This window comes from Lemur catta, chromosome 1, assembly GCF_020740605.2.
Source record: "Lemur catta isolate mLemCat1 chromosome 1, mLemCat1.pri, whole genome shotgun sequence".
Taxonomy (NCBI): Eukaryota; Metazoa; Chordata; class Mammalia; order Primates; family Lemuridae; genus Lemur; species Lemur catta.
In genome coordinates, this window is record NC_059128.1 from 70642385 (window position 1) to 70662341 (window position 19957).

Sequence of the window (19957 nt, forward strand, 5' to 3'; positions counted from 1 at the left end):
TCAGGTAAACTGTCAAGAGGTCTAGTAAGTCTATGATTTGGGGGAACAGAAGGTGAGCCTTTCTGAAAAGGGAATAAACGATATTCTCCTACCAGGAGGTTCTGTGCCCAAAGTCAGTAAAAGTTTACAACAAGCCATTAAAGAGGAGGGAGCTCAGTTCAGAAAAGTCACGGTACAGATCTCAGGGCAAAATGTTTTAACCAGGGACTTTATTGGTTTATATTTTCGTCAGCTGTGCAGGATGAGGCCCTGATTGACGGAAGTGGAGGCAGTTATTACAACTATGCTGTAAGGTGATGAGAACTGAGTCTCCTACTGATTAATTGAGTCCCCACAACTTTTTCCCCCACTCATTTCATACCCATGTTAACTCTGTCTGGAATCTATCCTTATTGTCTCATGAAATCTAATGGTATGGCTCTGGTCCTCCTACAGATCTTATTAGAACCAAGGTTTTTATGAGATAATCAAATGTTAAATAAGCTGTAAAAGCTTTAATTTATAAGGCCATAGCCTCTTGTTTGGTTAGTTTTTTTTTAAAGCTACTCAGCTAATCTCATCAAGGTACTAGGTACTAGGAAAGCAAAAAGTGGGACCTGCATTTGCTGTGAGATTTGTTTTAAATTCAAATAATTTTTTCAAGTAAAATTGGTTTTAAATTCTGCTAATCTGTGGAAAGGAATCAACTTCAGCCTCAAGGTACAGAGGCTAGTGATTTATCTGGTGCTTCCTGAACTGAAGGAGATTCAGCTGGTCTTCAGTGGAGGTTGAAAGCCAGCCAGTTAGTCACACAACTTTGAGCCCCCCTCACATCCCCAATCCACTCATCTATGCTCATTGCTCAGATGTGTGCAGGACAATTATGTCTATGACTAACCCAGGACAAAAGTGGTCACTTCCCACCTGGTTAAAATATCCTTTGTGGTCCTTTTGTTAGGACAGAGGGGTCCGTTTGCCATTCTGTGGTGAATGTATCTTGCTCTTACTCTGTTAACCTGTATCTTGCTCTTGCTCTGTAAATCTCTCTTGTCCTTCCTCAATAAACTTCATTTCACGCTTGCCAAATATGAGTGGTAAGAATCCCAGGGAGTCTGTGGGGCTGGCTTCTGGAGTAGAGCCATGGGTAAAATCTTCTCTAGATTTTTCTAATGTACTATGATTCAATTTATCAGATAAATGAATCTGTTGGAGAAATTTCATTTAAATAGAATGATTTATCTCCAATAAAATGTTCCACAGTTATTCTGTGGGAGACGCAGTCTTCATTCTTCACCAACTTCAGGTTGCCACCAATGTCTAGAGGAACTATTCAGCCTCAGGGTAACATATGAGCTACTTTCAAATATTTTGTAGACTGCTATGTAGAAGTGGTGCTACACTTATTCACCAAAGCCACATAGGTGGAATAAAATCTTAACAGTCATAGGTATCCAAAGATAAAAGAGACACTTCAGAGGGCATGAACCCCAATCCCACTCCAACAGATGTTGAATAAGAGTGTGGATGAGCATTTGGCAGGAAAGTCCTGTGTCAGAGAGTACTTGGATTACATGATATGGAGCTCTCCAAACCTAGAAGTTCTAAGAATCTGTAATGAGTATTTTAAAAAATTGTTTAAATCTTTCTTTTGGCATAAAATCTGAGGAAGGGATTTTTGTTGGAGGCAAGATGTATGCTAATGTTTTTATACATTTAAGTTTTAAAATTGTTGCATTATTTTATCTTTCTTTCAGAGAGCTTCCTAGAAATAAACATGGAAATTTCCCAAGAGGCCCAGTACTAATAAGGTCATAAGTGAATTTGGAATGCTAACTTTTGTCTTCTAGACACAATTCTTTGGTTGATATAAGACCCCAAATTTATTTATGTTTTACCTATTTATTAGAAGAGTTAATATGCATAAAAATTGATAGATCAGTACAATGAACCCTTATGTACCCATCACCTAGTTTCAAGAGTCCTTAATTTACAGGGCAGAATTATTGTCTCCACAAAGATATACATGTCCTAAATGCTGGAACTTGTAACTATATTAGGTTACATAGTAAATAGGAATTAAGGTTGCAGGTGGAATTCAGGTTGTTAATCAATTGACCTTGAAATGGGGAGATTATCCTGATTCTCCAGGTCAAATCAATCAAATCACATAAATTCTTATAAATGCAAGAGGGAGGCAGAAGAGAGACAATCAGAAAGACAGTAACATGAGAAGAACTCAGCCTGATGTTGCTGGCTGAAGATGGAGATATGGGACCCTAAGCCAAGGAATGTGGGTGGCTTATAGAAGCTGGAAAAGGCAGGGATACAGGTGAGCCTCTTGAAGGAATGCAAGCCTGCCAACAACCTGATTTCAGCTTAATGAGACCCCTTTCAGACTTTTGACCTACAGAACTGTAAGATAATAAATTTTTGTTGTTTTAATCTACTCTGTGGTAATGTTTTAGAGCAGCTATGGAGAAAATGAATTGCTAAAAAAATGTCAAAATATGAATAAAATGAAATAATACTTAAGGATATGGATAGAAATTTCTTTGTATTTGTTTTCAAGTAAAACATGTATACAGACTTAGCAAAGAAAGAGAATGCTTTCATTTGTAGGACTTTAACTACAATAGAGATGTAAGTCTGAATACCTATAAAATAGATTTGAATATATGCTACCAAATGTTAAATAGTTATTTAAATTGCTACTATGATTAGTTTTATTAATCATTTAAATGATTTAAACCCATTACTCTGATCTTTTGGCATCATTCTTGTTAAATTATTTATCTCCATTTCTTAAATTGAAAATTAGATAGTCTGGCTCACTCATATATTGTGATTGCTCTTGATGGCTTTCCTTTATATGTTATTTATCATCCAATTTCAGCAAAAAGGCCAATATTGGTGAGAGAAAAACAAATTATTTTATAAAACCTAGTGAAATTGTTTATACTTATTAAGATACTTATTAAGTACTTTCAATAAAACAAATTAAAATCTACATTTTTTCAAAATCATTCGCTCAATTTCCATTTATATTCATAGGTTCTTTTTTTCTAGTCTTGATAAAGTATTTCAGTCCAAAAACCCACCAACCACTCAACCAATGCAATGACCCACTCTGCAAACCTACACATGAGCAAAAAAAGAAAGTGAAACAAAAACAAAATAATTAAAATGTATAAAACTTGAAAATCAGTGCAACTGGCTTGAATAAAAATTTTCATATACTATTTTAATCCTGATAGTGTTAAAACAAAGGACAAAAAAAATCAATGTGTAGATTACTGAGGTCATATATACTAATGGACCATTTATTTTTTTTATGTTTAAAGCCTTCCCCTCACCCCCAAGATATTAGCCACATGATTCAGAATCTGGCGTGAAATTTTATTAAATGTTATCATTGGAGGGAAATTAAACTACACTGTTTGAAATGTACAGATTATATTCATTGGAAAGTTGCAAGAGAAATGCTGTGGCCGCATATACTTGCTTTAAAAGTGTAAGTTAGAAACACACACCAATGATACTGAGCATATGGCACAAACTTTAACACAGAGACATACGTTAAGTGACAAAATCTCAGAGATACATATAAAATTTGACGTTCTACTTAATACAATTATTTTCAGAAACTCATCTCATTCTTCCCAGATACTATGAGAAACTAAAATGTACAAAAGTGAGGGTAGTCTCTAAAGCTATTATGATGGTGAATTTTATGTGTGGTAGTGAATTATGTGTGACTTGGCTAGGCTGTGGTGTCCAATTGTTTGGTCAAACACAAGTCTAGATATTGACGTGAAGAAAGTTTTTAGATACAATTAACATTCACAAACAGACTTTGAGCAGAACAAAGAATGAGTTTTCTCAAAACTGCAACATAGAAACACTGCTGAAGTTTCCCACCTACTGGCCTGCACTGTAGATTCCAGCCCCAAGCCTGCAACATCAACTCTTACCTGAATTTCCAGCCTCATGGCCTGCCCTACAGATTTTAGGCTTCCCATCCTCCACGATCATCTGAACCAATACCTTATAATAAATCTTTCTCTCCGTCTGCCTCTGTCTCTCTCTGTATGTGTGTATAGATACATCTGTATATCCTATTGGTTCTGTTTTTCAGGAGACCCCTGACTAGTACCGCTGTTATTGTCCAACCACCTTTCAAATAAGACATTAACCTTGATTACTTCTGAAATAAGGTAACCTCTTATTCTTATTTTAGGGACCTTGCAATTCCTTTGCTTAAATTGATCCAACATACTTTATTTCTTTTAACCCAAATTAATAGTGAAAACTTTTAAAACTCAAAAGGATTTATTCTTCTACCTAATATTCCTCTTCCCTGGGTTTCTTTTTCTACTTCCATCCATCCGCCACCACTTTCCTTTTAGAAGGAAAGGATTTCCTATCCAGCCCAAGAGTCATCTCTAACATAGATTTCATTTTTTAAAAACATAAGATCAGTGAAGAGCTTTATAGACATTCTAACATAGCTTTTTTTTAAAAAAATTTCTTTCCGTGACCATCACTACTGTGTTCTGGTTTGTAAATGTTCCTCTTGATGACTATTTTCTATCATGTTAACAGTTTATCTTTAGCTAATAGCTTAAAAATGTGTGCTGGAATAATTACTGAAATAGGTTTAAGGACTCTGGATCAATTACCACAAGGCTGTTTTAAGAAAACTTGATTGCCTACCTTAAAAGAAGACCCTTTATTAGGGTTTAAGATAAAGCTGTGTCCTCATTTCCTTCTTTAGGCTCAGAGTAACCAATTCTGACAAAAACTCTAAAAGGAATTGGAATAGCCAGTAATTAAAAACAATGCAGTCCATGGTCAGGGGGTGTAAGTTCCTTTCTAAGTTGACAAATATGCTTTAAAATGCATACTAATATGGGATTTTTTTGAAGCAAAGTTGCAAAATTCAAAACTATGAAATTACTTTGCTATTGCTTAAGAGGGATTTACCTTTATGCAATTTATGACAGATTATTTTCCTAAATAATTTTACCCAAATAAACCTTACTTGCAATCAGTGGTACTGGTACTCAAACATGTTCCTTTATATGGAGTTAACCGTGTCCTCTATCATCTGACTGAACCAGCTAAAGTCATTTCTCTTAAAGACATCAACAGCTCAAGGAAAAAAAAGTTTTCTCCCTAGGGCTGGGGGAGGACTTTTACTTTGCACTTTAAAATGTTTGCTCTGTTCCAAGAAGATATTAGGATCAGTTGACTGACAACAGGAAAAATTTTCCTGGCAGAGAAGGAAGCCAGAGGAGATTCATATGCAGACAAAATTTTAACTATCAGGCTGTTTGTATCCCCCATGTCTATTCTAATATGCCAAGCTGGGATAAATCAAATGGGCTCTAAAAATGGTAGATAAAAATGTGATTTCACAATAATTCTGGAGTTTTGCAGAATATCCATCTTAAAGCATTTCTTTTTTCCAGAGTTATTTATTACTGGGCAAAGCTAAACAGTTATGTCAATACAGGCACTACTCAAAGAAAAAAAAATCTTTGAAAACTCTGCATTTTAAAAGTGTTATAAAGATACAACAGTTTTGCTGAAGTGCTAGTGTTGGTTTAAAAAGACTGGGACCCAGACAGAGATGTCTGAAATCTGTTTGAGACAAGGAGGGAAACCAGGTCAGATGATATAGTGTGGTGCTTGGTGGATGTGTCCACTTTCCAGCTGGCCACTCCTCCACAGGAGAGGTTGAGACTGACGTGTCCTGGCTTAGGGTGTGAGGCAGATGTCTATACAGCTTGGCTCTGTTATGCCTTCAGATCTTTAGGGCTGGTAATCTCTTAACAGATGTGGGAACTGTACTCCAGGCATAAATGCAGAGGACTAAACACGCACGAAAGCACCACTGGGTGCTTGGAAGTGAATGCTGCAGAGCCCTCAGGACATACTCTAGTCCGCATTTTATAACAACTTTATAATTGTTCAGTTTTCCTTGCTTTCTCAAAGAAAATGTGATCCTTGGGAGAATTAGTACAATAACTACTTGTAGACACCATCTTAAATCCTTATTATAATTTATATTATAAAAATCCCTCAAAAGAGTACAGGCAGTTCTGATTTCTCAAACTTTTTTTTCTTTCCTTTTTCTTTTTTGAGACCATCTCTCTCTGTCTCCTGAGCTAGAGTTCAGTGGTGTCATCGTAGCTCACTGCAACCTCAAAATCTTGGGCTCAAGCAATCCTCCTGTCTCAGCCTCCTGAGTAGCTGGGACTACAGCTGCATACCACCATGCCCAGCTAATTTTTTCTATTTTTGTAGAGATGGGACTTTCTCTTGCTCTTGCTCAGGCTGGTCTTGAACTCCTGACCTCATGCGATCCTTCCACCTTGGCCCCCGAGAGTGCTAGGATTACAGGTGTGAACCACCAAGCCTGGCCAGAAATTCTGACTTCTGAGAGTAAGGGGAACAGATACTGGACAAACTCTTCTCTCATACTGCTAGACCATTCTTACCACCTCCTTTATGGCCTTCAGAAACCTCACCTACTCTCTCAGCTAAGACTCCCAGATTGGACCTTCTAACCTAGTTGTCCTCCCTTTGTTGGTATGAGCCCTGGGCTTTTTTGTTACTAAGACATTTCACAGGCAAAATGAAGGATGTAAGTGAAAGTTCAAAATGAAGTCACCCAGGGGTGATTCATGCTTGCTAAACCATCTACATTCAACTTTAAATAAAATTAGATTTAAAATATACTTGGTCTAAATATAAATCTTATCACAGCAATACAAGAATAACATGATTAGGTTTTACCTTCGTTCTTCCCTGAGGGAGGCTCGTTTTGAGAAACATTGAAGAATTTAACTTAAATTTGATATAGACTGGACCAAAAAACTAAAGATAACAACCATACAACAAAGCAACATAAAAAAGAAAAGCTGCCAAACACTGATAACTCTAAGATATTTAATATAGTTATAAATTACTTACAGCATACAGTCTATAAGATTCTATTAAAAATAGTGTGTAAACAATTCAAAAAAACTGGAACCTACTTTAGTAGTGAAAACTTTATCAAACTGTTAAATTCCTAATGATTTTTTTCTGGTTAGAAATTACCTTAGGGTTCTTGAATATAATTTATTTTCATTTAAAATTTTATTGAATTATTTTTTTCTTATTTGGGGGGCCATTCCCCAAAAAGCATTATTTACTATCACCTCCAATAAATGCATAGTATTTTATGGGAAAGCTATCTTTTGTTAGATATCTTTTTCACTGCTTGGAAGGTGTTTCCTCTCTGTGTCTCTTCTCTCAAAAATCCAAATCGATTTATTTCAAACTAGTGGCAATAAATAGGAATTTTCCACAATTGTTAATCTGGCCTAGGTGGACCATGCTAATAAATCAAGAGCTTTAAGAATTGAGTTATTGGCCTAGTTAGAACCTGTCTAAAATGGTTTACATTTTTAAAAAGCACTGAAAAAAGCCTTTTCTATAATCATGATATATTCTTTTTAGTAAATTTTCATTTGTCTTTTCCCTTTTGTTTTTCTTGGTATGCGCTTTTAGTTTTAAGGATTCTGAGGCTGAGATTTTAGTTGCTCTCTAAGTATAGGCAGATGACACTAACCTTAGAATTAATTATATCTTAATCTCCTTTCTTCTCTAGGTTAGTCATTAAAATAATTATTATTCTGTTTTTTTGCAATATGTTCTTTCTAAGCTATTCAGAAGTATTTTTGTGCCTCAAAAAAAGGGGATAGATGGATGGAGAGAGAGATGGATTGGATAGATATATAGATAGAAATTTCTCTAGCCATACTTTTCACATGCATAAATAAAATTGTACTTTGATTGCTGGCTAAGGTCACTGCTTTAGAACTTGAAGCTATTTTCATCTCTTTGAGTTCCGGTGAAGTATAAAGGAATGTATAAAGAAGAAAACCAAAATCATCTGTAATCTCATCATCTAGAGATAACCTCTTTTAACAATTTTGGTGAATTTCCTTTTAGTCCTTTATATGCATACATGCATTTCCAGGTGACTCATTTTATTAATAGATTTCATAACATAGAGGTGCTATCTTTTATGTTTGGCACTCACAGTGAGTTTTGTTTTTTACTTTCCTAGTATCCTTTAACTAAACTTCCTCTACACGTAAAACACACTGGCCTGGAATTCGAAGACCAACGACTGAAAATTACTCTCCATTGGAGGAGTCAGAATGTGCAAATACTGCTTAAGCTGGTTAGATAATACAAACAGTGTGGACGTTCTGGGGAGCCAGCTCCAGCTGTGTTCTTTCAGCTGGCGGCCTCTGCTGGAAGGCTCAGAATGCACTTGCTCAGTCAAGTGTTCACTGTTCCTGTCTACGTGAGTCAGATCCCTTCAGTTTGTCAAACTTCTTCTGCCTTTTCTCCCTTTGCTGAAATCTAATCCTGGATACTTAATGAACAATTTAGTTATTGACTTCATTGAAACTCACAGAGGTGAAAATAGCTTCAAGTTCTAAAGCAGTGACCTTAGCCAGCAATCAAAGTGCAATTTTATTTATGCATTGTGAAAATTATGGCTAGAGAAATTTCTATCTATATATCTAGACATCTCTCTCTACATCTATCTATCCCCTTTTTTTAAGGCACAAAAATACTTCCAACTACCTTCATTTTTAAAAATAAAGAGTGGTTAAAAACAAATAGCAAAATGAAACATTTAAATCTCCTCTGCAATAGCATTTGTGTAATATTTCATAGATGCATACCAAAATAAATAAACAAAAACTCAACACACTGAAAGGCAACTACAAATTGCATATAAAGTTTAGATGAATGTAACGAGCTTATGGTTTTGTGTGTGCATGTGTATAAACATGTGTGTACACATATACAGGAGCACTCTATTCAGAGTTTCACTTGTTGAGTATATATTACTTTTATGGCAGCTAAAACAAAGGAAGTTCATGAAGAAGAATTTTTAAAGTTCCCATTGCAATAATCTTCCATTTTTGGTTCTTAGAAATATATTTGACCACAAAACGTTTCCAAAAATGTTATATCTAAACCTAAGACTGTAAAGACTATTTATTTGCTTAAATATTATGAGTGCCTCATGTTTATTTTAATATTTTCTTTTCTCATTTATAATTTCTTCTTACTTCCTCTTTTTCCCCCTTCTTGTAAAGACTCTCAAATTCATACCTCTAAACTGTATCTTTTCTTTTGGATGTTATAGTGAGTGGGAGAAGAAAATTGATATTTCTTTCTACTTCTGCATTATTTCAGAATAATCTCTTACAGTTCTTTTTAACATTCTTTGCCCTATATATTTTCTGTTCCTTTCTTTCTCTCCCTCTTTCCTTTTCTTTCCTAGAATAATCATGTTGATCTGCCATATTGTGGAAGTATCACTGATGGTGCTACTAAGGGTGAAATTGAAAAACTTAAAAAATATTTGTTACCATAGTGTCTTGGCATTGACTTGGCCTGTACATTAGTGGTATATGGAGCCTCTAAAACTTTTAGGCTTCTTTGTTTAAAATGGTACTCATACAATGAATGTCTACTATTACCTTATCACTCAACATGTTACCAAGCAGCTAATCAGACTGTCCTGATGTTCCACTGTTAATGTTAGTCTGTTTGTAGAAGTCTTAGGACAACTTTAGAAAAATCAAAGTAAAGATGACACTCTTGATTATTTTTCTAGAGGAAATACTGCCTAATATACATTACATATAGATAGTGGTGTCACATTTATTGAATAAATTAAGCTCTAAAGTGCTAAATAGAGATTACTATCACCATTAAGCAAACACTTATACGGTGCTTTCTATATGGCAAGCATTTTATCTAAATGCTTGATATTTATTAACCCATTTATTTCTCTCACAATCCTATGAATAGGTACAATATTATTCCTGCATTACAGATGAGGAAATTGAGGAGCATGGTGGTTATAGAACTTGTCCAGAGTCATGTAGCTCCTAAGTGGCATGAGATTCAAAACCACACAGTTTACTTCTGGAGGTCCTTTTCTTAACTACAATTCTGTCCTACTTTATTATATTATCAGTATATATTTGATTATTTTTTTAATATACAGAACATTATCCTATGCACAAGGAATGTAAAAAAAAAAGTATGAGACACTTTCTACCCTCAGGGTTCTGCAATCTAGTTAGAAAGACAGGGTAAATAATAAAAAATTGGAAACAATACTAGGTAGCAGAAGCTGTGGTAAACAAATCATTCAGATGAGTTCTCTGGGATTTTTAAGGCAGCCAGGTCACTAATAGCAGGGGAAATCTGGAAAGACTTCGTATGTCTGGACTTTTGAAAGGTTTGGCCCAAAGATCACAATGCTTTTTATGCTCTTTCAAAAAGTCATCTGAAATATGGAAAGCTTGAAGATGCATCTCAAATTCACTAAGACAGACGGTCTGAAATAATTTGAATCATCTGTAGGTAAAGTGAGGACTTGATTAAACCCCAGCAGGTGAGTAAGAATTACTAATATAAAACAATGCAATTTAAAACACCATTATTGTGCCATTAATATAGAGGAATTAGAGTGATCAGATAATTCAGAAAATGCTTGGCTTGATGGCTTTAAAAGTGGGACATGCAATGCCTTGGGCTGCAAACAATTAGTCCTGCATGTCACAGAAGCTTGGGAGTGACAAGACCCTTTGACAGCTCTGAACGATGAACCAGTGCCCAGGAGAACAGCAATCTAGAAACTGACTTGATTTGATACTTCTTTTTGCTTGAAGCAACCAACATTTCAGTGATCTATAGTACTCCAGGGTTATATTCATCTACTATTACTGTAATGCAATTGTTTCAGAAGAAATAATGGGAAAGTTAAATAACAAGACCAATGGCACCCCAGGATAAATAAGAATACAGGAAAATTTAAATTGTTAAAAATTCTGTGTATCTATTTCTGCTATCTCTTTAAGTTAACAGTGAAATTATTTAATTATTTTCTTCCACTTACCTCACATGCTTTAAGACTGTACTATAGTTTGGCTCCTCATTAGCTAATTATACTTTATTCCATAAATTCCATATTTAAAGGAAACATTATATATCAGTTTCTGAGCATTGTCTTTTACCAAATGTTTTTAATTTACATATAGATTGAATATATACATTGTATCAATGGATTCTAATAATATGGTATTATTATTTTCTCTCTAGTATTTCTACCATCCACTCAGTTATTCAAAATTAGAAACCTAGGAGTCCTTTTTGATTCTTTCCTTTCTTTTCCCACCTCATAGCTAATCAACATGTATTCTTGATTATACCTCTTAAATATCTTATAAATGTGTACAATTTATAAAAGCTATTTCTATGGACCCAAAGGCATATGTGTTCCTGCTGAGACTAGAACCCAGGTTTTTGATTCCAGGTTCAGCCTCTTTCTGATCTATGATATTCTCAGAGTAGGGCCTTTCTCTTAATTCTTTATCAATAAGTAACTATATAATAAAAATAATAAACTCCTTGCAAACATTAGAAAAAAGCACAAAAATACCAACTAGTATTCATGTACATAAAAAACTATTAATATTACCTATGACACTTAACCTTTAATTTATCATTCTTACACTTAACTGAAGAACTTTTTACTGAATGTCCACCAGGTCAACCTTTCTACCTGTGCTATGGCTCTTAACTGCTTTTGCCTCTTCATGCGTCCTGCTCTGGCAATCCTACCTTCTCTTGTATTTAACGTCTCCCTCTTTCCCTCCCTTGCTCCTTGCCTTCAGCCTATGAATATCCTTAGGTTTCTTCCAACTTAAGAAACAGAGAAAAACAAAAACACACAAAAAAACAACAAAGACTAAACTAAGAAAATGTCTTTCTCTCCCCACCCCCAACTACTGCTGAATCTCTCTTCTTTAGTCAAACTACTAGCAGAGCAGACCACTGTGTGGGCCGTCCTCCCTGCCTGACCACGTTGCACTTCTCTATCCACTGCAGCTTCTGCCCTGGCTGTCACCATGACTACCACCACTTTTGTTCTGACAAAGCCAATGAACATTTTTCTATGATTTCGCTGAGCCTTTTATAGAATTGGACACAACTGACCACTCATTTATTTAATGAGAAGTTACTCAGTTCTTTCTATGAGCTGGGCACTGTGCTAAGTGTGTAGCAGACACAACTGTGGAAAAAACGCAAAGAAATTGGTTTCAGTAACACTATGCTTTACTGGTTTTCTTTCTACCTCTTTGATCTTTCTTCACCATTCTCTTTGTGGGCTCCTCTTCTGCTTGCCCTTTCAATGTTGTCATAACATGTAATAAATGTTGACTCAACACTATGCACTGTTCCTGGTGGCCTCATGCGCATGACTAAACATCTACATGTGTAGTGAATAAGGGGTTCTTCACCCAGATTCTCCATATAAGAAGGACTGACCCAGGTGTGTTGAATGCAGGGAGCACAGAGTTTCCAGCTTTGAGTTCTGCTGGATGAGCCTCAGCTGACCTGCCTCGCCCAAGGTCAAGCCTGTTTTGTAGGGCCAGATCTAATTACTGAGGAAGGGGAGGCAGGGTGTGAAAATTGGCTTTTTTGCCTAAGGGAGAAGTTGTGCACGATGAATCTGGAAACCTTGTCACATAAGAAAGCAGGGACATCATTAAAGACTCTGGAGCCAAATTACCGCTGGCCAAACACAGGACAATTTGAGTATTAATCATAATACATACCAATGATTAAGACACATGGAGTACATTAAAAAAATTCATGCACTCATAGAAGTACTGAAAGAAATCCGCAAAACCTCATAGGTTGTCATTGAAGAATACTGAGAAACCAACTCATTATTCTCAAAAACGGTAAATGAAGCATTTAACTTTCCCTTTCAGTACAAGCTGGACCTCAGTGTAACCAAATAGGTGACGAAGTAAAGATTCTCCATACAGAAATATTTTATCTAATAGTGAATAAAATTAATGATGGATAAATCAACAAATAGAATTATAATATCATTGTTTTGCTGACTCTATGAAATAATGAATCAAGGCAAAGATTGTGCCAAAAAATCACTATAGAACAAGCTCACTTATAAATACTACTGCAAAAAAAATCATAAAATAGTAGCAAACAGAATCTGACTATTTATTAAAGAATCATAGAAGTCCATATGCGATTTATTCCAGAAATGCAAGAATTGTTAAATAATAGGACATAGATTAATTAGGATGTAGGTTAATATAATTTATCATATTATAAATCTAAGGAGAAAAATCAAAGGATCATTTCCATAGACTCTGAAAAGGCACTTGACAAAACTGAACAGCTATTCTTTAAAAAACACTCAATACAAGGCCGGGCGCGGTGGCTCACGCCTGTAATCCTAGCTCTCTGGGAGGCCGAGGCGGGTGGATCACTCAAGGTCAGGAGTTCGAGACCAGCCTGAGCGAGACCCCATCTCTACTAAAAATAGAAATAAATTATCTGGACAACTAAAAATATATATAGAAAAAATTAGCCAGGCATGGTGGTGCATGCCTGTAGTCCCAGGTACTCGGGAGGCTGAGGCAGTAGGATCGCTTAAGCCCAGGAGTTTGAGGTTGCTGTGAGCTGGGCTGACGCCACGGCACTCACTCTAGCCTGGGCAACAAAGTGAGACTCTGTCTCAAAAAACAAACAAACAAACAAACAAACACTCAATACAAATAGAATCAATAGATATTTCATTAATAAAATAAATATATATCAGCCCAAAAGCCAATATTTAACTTCATAGGGAAGCACAGGAGACATTCTCTAAAGTTGCAATCAAGACAAAGATGCTCACCATCATACTAGCATTGAACATTGATTTGGAATATTATGCAACCCAACTATGTAAGAGAAAGTGATTAGAGCTATAAAAATTGGAAAGGAAAATGCAGAGCTAAACTATTTGAGGATGATATAAGCTGAAAATCAGCTGAAAACCCACCATATACAATAAGATAGTTTAGGAAGATAATTGATATTAAATTAATGTACTGAAAAAAAAGCCTTCATGCATACAGACACCATGTTAGAAGATACAATTGAAGAAAAGACATTAAAATACTAACAAAAAAGGTAAAATATTTAGGAATAAACTCTACAAAAAAATGTGAGAGATCCACATGAGGAACACTCCTGGTACACACAAAAATAGACTTGGAACAAATGTAAAGACAAAAGCATGCACCTAGGTATGAAAGCTCAACAATACAAAGATGTTAGTTTATAAATTTAACACTATATCCACCTCGCCACAAAAATACTACCAGGTTTTGTTTTTCTTTCCTTCACCCTCAACCTATGAAAGCTAATTCTAAAGTTGATATTGCGAAAACAAACAAGCAACGGTCACCAGAAAAAGACCAATGAGGGGGAGACTATACCTATCAGATACTGAAACAAATTCAAGGCTTTAAGATTTGTATCATTCTAGCATATGAAAGAGACTCAAAATACCTGCAGGAATTTTATCATATGATAAAAGGGGGATCTAAAATCAGTGAGAAGAAATGGAAGACTTAATAAATGGTAGTGAGATTACATAGTAGCCATGTGGAAAAATATAAAATTGTGTACTTTACCCCATTTATCAGAATAAAACACTAAATGGATCAAATGTTTAAATGTAAAAAATGGTGTAGTATCATTGCTAAGACCATTGTCAAGAAGCTTTTTTCATTTATGTTTTATTCTAGGATTTTTACAGTTTCAGATATTCTGTTTAACTCCTTAAGACATTTTGGGTTAATTTTTGAATACAGTATAAGACAAGAGTCTAATTTCATTCTTTTGCATGTGGGCATCTGGTTTTCCCAACACCATTTATCGAAGAGACTATCCTTTCCCCGTTGGGTGTTGTTGGTGCCCTTGTCAAAGATTAGTTGACTATGTGTGGGTTTATTACTGTGCCCTCTATTCTGTTCCATTGGTCCATGTGTTGTTTGTTTGTTTATTTTATTACTATAGTTTTATAATATAGTTTAAAATCAAGGAGTGTGATGCCTTCAGCTTTGTTCCTTTTGCTTAAGACTGCTTTGGCTATTTGGGGTCTTTTGTGGTTATGTATTAATTTTATGATTTTTTTTATTTCTGTGAAAAGTGCCATTAGAATTTTGATAGGGATTGCACTGAACCTGTACATTGCTTTGGGTAGTATGAACATCTCAATAATATTAATTCTTCCAATCCATGAACATGAGATATCTTTCCATTTACTTGTGTCTTCAACTTTTTTATCAATGTCTTGGCAATGCTTTTTTGGTATGGCAGCAAAAGCACAGGCAACAAAAGCAAAAATAAACAAAGGGGACTACATGAAACTGAAAAGCTTCTCTCCAGCAAAGGAAACAATCAACAAAATGAAAAGAATGGCAGAAAATATTTGCAAACCATATAGCTGATAATGGGTTAATATCCAAAACATATAAGGATATCCTACAACTAAATAGTAGAAAAGCAAATAATCCAGTTAATCAATGGGCAGAAGACCTGAATAGACATTTTTCAGAAGAAGACATACAAGTGGTCAATAGGTATATGAAAAGATGTTCAACATCATTAATCATCAGGGAAATGCAAATTAAACCTACAAAGAGGTAACACCTCACACCTGTCAGGATGGTTATTGTCAAAAAGACAAGAGATAACAAGTATTGGTGAGGGTGTGGAGAAAAGAGAACCCTGTACACTCTTGGTGAGAATATAAATTGGTACATCCATTATGGAAAACAGTATGGAGGTTCCTCAAAAAATTAAAAATACATCTATAATATGATCCGGAAATTCTCTTGGGTACATATCTGAAGGAAATGAAATCATTATCTCAAAGAGATATGTGTCCCCTATGTTCATCACGGCATAATTCACAATAGCTAAGATGGAAACAACCTGTGTCCACCAAAACATGGATAGATAAAGAAAATGTGGTATATATCTACACAAACAATGGAATATTATTCAGCCACAAAAATGAAGGAAATCCTAACATTTGTTACAACATGAATGAACCCAGAAGACATCATGCTAAGTGAAATAAGCCAGACACAGAAAGACAAATACTGCTTGATTTGACTTGCATGTGGAATCTAAAAAAGTCGAACTCATAGAAGCAGGGAGTCGAACAGTGGTTTCTATAGGCTAGAAGATGAGGGAAATTGGGAGATGTCAAAGGGTACAAACTTATAAGTTCTGGGGATCTAATGTATGCATGGTGACTATAGTTAATAATACTATATTGTTTACTTGGAATGTGATAAGAGAGCAGATTTCAAGTGTCTTCCCCTGCCACACACACACAAATAGAAACCAGGGTGGGTGATGGATGTGTGGTAATGAGTACACAATACATATGAATATCAAATCATCACATTTTACACCTTGAAATGATGCAATTTTTTTATTTGTCCATTAAATATTTTTAAATTTAAAAAGTAAAAAGAATAAAAAGTAAAAAATGAACCATGAAAGTTCTAGAAGGAAAACCAGGCAAATTCCTATATAAAGTGGAAAAGGCCTTCTAATAGCACAAATAATGATGATGTTAGTAGCTGACACTTCCACAGTATGTTCATGTATTATGTGCCAGACACTGACCTAAGAGCCTCACATAATTTTACATATTTAATCCTCATAACAATTATATGAAATGGATACTATAATTACCTCCATGTTAACATAAACATAGCACAAGGCAGAGTAGCAGTACATGTGGCATGAGAGAGATAGAACATAGTTTAGAGATTTAAGAGAGGAACAGCTATCAGATTGGGGAAATCAAAAATGGCTTAACGTAAGGAGCAGAATCTGAGGTGGGTCCAGAAAGATGAAAGTTGAGCAGTAATAGGGCAAAAATATTGTATAATCCTAATTCAATGAACATGGATTACATGTTAGCCTGCTAAGAACTTGAGATCTAATTCATATTTATTACCTTATACTTTAGATGCGTGAATAAAATAACTAGTTATTGACTATTTTGGAATGGTCAACTATCATCCAAAAGTCTCAGTTTTATAGGAAACTTAGGCTGAAATATTCGAGCAGGTGAGTTTTATAACAATGGAAAGCCTTGAACATCAGGGGAATGTACACAAGAACAAGCCTCACTTTAGTATTGTGCGATAGACCGCAACTAGGGTCAACTGTTCACAGACTATCATTGCGCCGGAGTTGCATAAAAGAATTATCGCTGGAGTTAGGGTCTTCTCAGTGCCGATACTGCGCGGGGAGTGCAGAAATATTTTTATTATATGTATCCATCCATGTTAACTATATATGTGGCCCAGATGCTTGTTCTGCTCCACAGCCCACACATCTCTTTAATGCAGGATACTCGCACTGGCTTTCTCTGAGGAGAATGAGGATCTGGTCCGCTGGGAGTCTTACGACTTTTTAATCTTATATCCTCAACCATTTTACAAAAAGGACCAGCAAATTGGGAATTGGAAAGATTTTGGCAAATAGAGACAATGTGAATGTTATTTTCAATTGTGCCTCATGTCCACCTTTTAAAATCTGATTACTATTTCTGAGATGTCAGAGGCAGAGGATGATAGATCAGAGTTATAGCCGGAGAATAAAATCAGTAACATATTTCTTATCATACAGTGAAATTTAATAACAGTTACAACAACAGGGGGGCTTGAGAATAACAATAGAGAAGTTTCTTAGCCATGTGACCTGGTGGTACACAATAAAAATTTATATGAACCCATTTAAGAATCTCATTTGGTTTCCAAACAGTATCTGCCAATAGTGACGTACAGAACAACTCCATGGCTGTTATTCATAACAAGCACTTACAAATGTAAGAAAACTATTTGGCCATGGATCATGAGAGCTTTAAACAAATATATGTCTGGAAGGCAGAGCTTGTGTTGTAAATTTTATGCAAGGCCCTCAGAAATATACTTACAGTAAACAGCATTCAAATTTAGCCATTACTCCTACCTAACTTCACAAACTTGTGTTGAAGAACATGTGCTTGGGCTTTTACTTGGGAAATCACCATATTCGTGCAAAGTAATAAAAATAATAACAAAGCTTCAGATGATCCTTGGGAGAATAACATATATTAAAAAATGATGATAATGATTAGCATTTCTATTAAGAATTGGAAATAAAAACAGGGGCTTTTTCCTGGTTTATATTTCTGGCTCCAAAATGATGATTTTTTTTAAGGTTTTGTAGACATTTAGAAGGTGAAGTCAATTACTGTATCTTTCATACATTTATTTTTCAACTGTCTTGTCTCTCTCCTGCTCTCCCAGCCCATAAAAATGAAAGAGAAATAAAAGCAAACATTTGAATGTAATGACAAAGGAAGAAGTAAAAAATGTAGGTAACTTGATTGAGTTACTCAACTGTAATCATGGAAGTACGTTTTACTTTCATAATAACCAAAATCCCTAGTAATTCATGTCATGATTTATTTTAGCTTCTGGATCTATGTTTTCCTTTTAGCTTAAATTAAAGCATTGTTTGTAAAACTATGGTCTATAGTATTGCCTTTAAAATTTAATACGTGGGGATCATATTGAAATGAAGATTTTGATTCAGTAGGTCTGGGCTGTGGCCTGAGAGTCTATTTTTTTATTTAGAGATGGGACCTTGCTATGTTGCCCAGGCTGGTCTTGAACTCCTGGATTCAAGCAATCCTCCCATGTAGCTGGGACTACAGGCACAAGCCACCATGCCTGGCTTTAGTAAGTTCTCAGGTGATGGTGCTGCCTCTGATCCATGGACTACATTTTGAGTAGCAGCCATCTGGATTTGAGAATACAGTAGGTCTGCAAATAATGTTGTTTTTGTTCAATGTCATTTCACTATAACATTGATAAGAAAAAAAATCTATTCCTGGCTAGGGGCACTGTCAGTGTAGAATTTTCACATTCTCCCCGTGTCTGAGTGGGTTTCCTCTGCGTACTTTTCTTTCCTCCCACATCCCAAAGATATGCCCGACAGGTTAACTGGCATGTTTAAATGGTCCTAGTCTGAGTGCGTATGGGTGTGAGTGTAACCAGTGGTAGAATGGTGTCCTGTTCAGGGTTGGTTCACAGCTTGCACCCTGAGCTCCCAGGATAGGCTCCAGCCACCCTCCACCCTGGACTGGAATAAGTGGGTTGGAAAATGAATGAATGAATATAAATTATTATAAAATAAAAATTCATAAAGTAGAATTATAAATTCTATAAATTATTATATAAATATAATAAATTATTATAAAATAAAAATTCATAATCATACAGATTCATGACAATAAATGACGCAGTACAGCAATGCTCACTGAACATACCACATTTGTTATTGTTTGTTTTTGAACTGCATGGTGGGAGGAGGTGCTCCTTAAAAGTTTTGCTTTGTAAACATTTATTTCTTGATTTAACCCACCACCACTATGACCATTGTCACTCACTGGTTCACCAAAAATTGGAGGTAAGTATCTTTCTTAAATGTATGTATACCTCACTGTTATTTCAATGTTTAATATTTAACATGTTTTGGCTCTTTATTTAGAAGTTTGGTGACGTTTTTGTGACCAGAAATATGATGGAAGAACTTAGCTCTTGTTTATCTCTATGAGCCTATGGTAAAATTGGTTTCCTTATACATCATTTCACTTAAAGTCACAGTTTCCAAGAACCTACTAATGATGTTAAGTAAGAACTTACTGTATCAGTTCCTTAAGATGCTTCAAGAAAGAAGAGTTCTGTGGCCAGTAAGTTAGGAATCACTGCATATAGTATCTTCCTCTTGGAGAGTTATGATTGACATCAGCATATTTAAAAAGCTCTGAAAAATATAAGGTTCTGAAAACATGTTTAGTTTTGATCTGATGCACATCTACCTAATTTAAATGGTAAATTCCATAGAATTTCCCCTCTACTTTTTTAAAATAACATTAAAATTTAGGGGAGTTTGAGTTCTATGATACACACTTTGAGAGACACTGGCCCAAAGAAGAATACAC

At 35.3% G+C, this 19957-nt stretch overlaps 1 long non-coding RNA gene across 4 annotated transcripts in view; it reads right to left on the bottom strand.

Annotated features, from left to right (window-relative positions):
- Window positions 1–19754, bottom strand: part of LOC123621852 — a 63592-nt gene extending 43838 nt beyond the window's left edge. For all 4 annotated transcript variants that reach the window (XR_006729286.1, XR_006729288.1, XR_006729287.1 and 1 more), the window contains exon 1: window positions 19659–19754. This is a non-coding gene — a long non-coding RNA (uncharacterized LOC123621852). The remainder of the gene's footprint in view (window positions 1–19658) is intronic.
- Window positions 19755–19957: the final 203 nt, after the last annotated feature.